A 3,309-nucleotide genomic window follows, 5' to 3' on the forward strand; every position below is an offset into this window, starting at 1 on the left:
TCCCCCTTGTTATCAAGGACTTGCTGCTGTATATTATGCTTATGAGAAAGCTTCTACTTTGACTATGGGATACCCAGTGACTATATATGCACACCACAAGGTGGTTGAAATGTTGGAACAAGGCAGATTTGTTTTGACGCAGGCCAGAAGCTTGGCATATTCAACTCTTTTAACATATCCAGATGTAACGATAAAACATTGTACTACTGTAAATCCAGCAAATTACATACCTTTGGAAGATGAGGGTACTCCACATGATTGTGTTGCTGAATCATTAGCTTTTACCCGTCTTAGACCAGATTTAGAGTCTACACCTATAATGCATGCTGAAGCTGATTATTTTGTGGATGGTTCTTGTTTCAGAGACCATCTGGGAAATCATGCGGGTTTTTCTGTGGTGAAGCGAAACAAAGATGAATTTGTACCTGTGATTTCTCAACATTGTGAGCAGCCTTGCTCAGCACAACTGGCTGAACTGAAAGCTTTAACCACAGCCTGTGAATTAGCAAAGGGACGAATTGTAAATATTTATACAGACTCTGCTTATGCACATGGAGTGTGCCATTTATATGGGGCTGTCTGGAAGCAAAGAGGATTTAAAAAGAGTGATGGTACCCCAATACAACATGCAGAGCAAATTGTACAGTTGATTTCTGCAATGATGCAACCAAAACTTTTAGCCGTTGTTAAGTGTCAAGCACACAAAAAGGGAAATGATTTTGTAATACTTGGAAACAATGCTGCTGATGCTGAGGCTAGAAAAGCTTCAGGATGCCAAACTGCAGTTATGGCTCCCATGGTATTAGTACAACCTGAGCCCCGAATTGCAGACCTTGCTCGCATACAGGAGCAAGCAAGTGCTGTCGAACAGTCAGTTTGGCAGCAAAGGGGGGCCACAAGAGATGTAAATGGAGTATGGAGATCTCATGAAGGACTTATAATTGCACCGCATGCCCTATTGACTGTTTTAATTTCAGAGACACATGGGTTTGATCATTGCGGTCGAAATGAGATACTTCGAAAAATCAAGCAACAAGGATATTGGTCACCTTATTTGCAAGCAACAGTGGATGATTACCTAACAGGATGTGACATTTGTGCTCAGAACAATGTTAGGAAAGGGACTTCAGCACCCATAGGACACATTCCTGTACCTGAGGGACCTTTTAAACATTTAGTAATGGACTATGTTGACATGATCAAGTCGGTCAGAGGCAAAAGATACATGCTGGTGATTATAGACAGATTCAGCAGATGGGTGGAAGCTGTGCCATCAGCAGACCAGGGCTCTGGGACTGTGATTAAGTTCTTGACAAGAGAAGTGATTCCAAGGTTTGGAATTCCATCTGAGATCAGTTCGGATAATGGCTCCTCATTTATTCAAAGAACTGTAAAAACTGTCTTGCAACAACTGCGCATAAAGCAGCGGCTAGGCTGCGTTTACCATCCCCAATCGCAAGGAATGGTTGAGAAGGCTAATGGGACTCTAAAAGCAAAGATAAATAAGATCTGTGCAGATACCAAATTGAACTGGGTAGATGCTTTACCGCTGGCACTAATGAACTATCGTATGCAAACCAACAGAACTACAAATTTGACCCCACATGAAATGCTCACGGGCAGACCAATGCCAGTGCCATATTTAAGGGGCCCTTATGATGGACCGCCTTTGGAGCAGTTGCAAGTTGAATTAAGAACTTACATGAGACAATTAACTGCTATACATGAGGCTATATATTCGCAGGAGCAGCGCCGAGGGCCCAGAGAGGACGAAGAAGCTCCATGTGCAATAGTTCCGGGAGATAACGTCTATCTGAGGGTCTTCAGAAGGAGATGGAATGAGCCACGGAGAGAAGGGCCCTACACAGTCGTACGAGCAACACCTACAGCGGTACAAGTAGAAGGAAGTAACACTTGGTACCACTTGAACCATTGTACCAGAGTACCACAACTTCGACGACGAGGTCCTGATCAAGGCGACGAAGAAGCTGAGGAATTATCAGAGTCTTCAGACGAAAGGCAAGACCGAGATGATAGTCAGAGGACCCCCGAGAGGGTTCTCGAGCCCGCGCCAGAATCACCTAGGGCAGCTGAGGGACGACAGGAGCAGCTCCCGCAGCACGAGCCAGAGCAGAGGGCACAGCAGGAGAGACTCGACCAGGAGCAGGAGTCGACACAGCAGGAGCCACTGCACGAGCCAGAGCAGAGACCGCGACCGGAGCGAACGGGCCAGGAGCCAGACCAGAGCAGAGAACAGAGGCAACCAGCGGAGCATGCTGGCAGGCCTGTATACGATCCTGACATACATGGAGAACATAGTGCAACTCGAGATAGCCGCCATAGACAGGAACCAGGCACTGCCTCAACCCAGACAGGCGACAGGTCAGGCACCGGTCAGGAGAGAGATGCAGGACCTTCTGATCACGATATTGCTACTGATGAACCTGGTACAGACGATACCACAAGCCCAGGGGAACTTGATCCAGAATTATCCATTGAACAACTACTGGCAGAAAACCTCCCAACCATCGATGTGTCAGACCTCAGATGGTCGCCCCCAGACTTCGACTTGTGATGGACTACCACGATATGAGAGACTTTGGGACATTGCCATTCACAATGAGTGGCCCTCAATTAACCTGAACACAGGAATTTTGAAATTCAAACCACATAATTGTCATACACGATTTAAAACAGAATCTAGAATAAAACCAGGTCAGTGGATGATTTTTACTTATCACACTGAAGGATATGAATTGAATTGAATCTTACTAAAATTAAACATTGCAAATAACAATATGGAGGGCAAAAGACACCCATGCCATCCTATGAGACTTCGAAGATTGTGTGGAGAGCGAGACATAGCATCCTTGTTGATCATTTTGACATGTGTGATCATAATACCAATTATTATGAGAAAGATTACTGAAGAGGAACTTTCAGATACCCATTTCAAGGACAACATAACTCTACGCAAAGACATGGATATGGATTTGAATGATACAAACTTTTTGAATACTACGTTGGAGCAGGTTGACCCATGAGTAAATGCTGCTGCATCTGAACATTTGTTCCCAGGACAGTTAGTTCCAGAGTCTGCGGCAAAACACCGAAATAAACGACAGAGTGACAACTATACAACAGAGGACTCATGGATGGATCTCCCTAATCCCCCTCATCCCTATGCTACTAACATGTGGTGGAGATTCACTAATCATACAGTCAAGATGTATGCTTCCAGAAACTGTTATGTTTGTGCCCAATTTCCTCATGGTGCAGCTGGAGGAGACTGGTGGCCACATCAGGATC

Source organism: Triplophysa rosa, unplaced genomic scaffold (genome assembly GCF_024868665.1).
Source record: "Triplophysa rosa unplaced genomic scaffold, Trosa_1v2 scaffold121_ERROPOS1305309, whole genome shotgun sequence".
In the NCBI taxonomy this organism is placed as follows: domain Eukaryota; kingdom Metazoa; phylum Chordata; class Actinopteri; order Cypriniformes; family Nemacheilidae; genus Triplophysa; species Triplophysa rosa.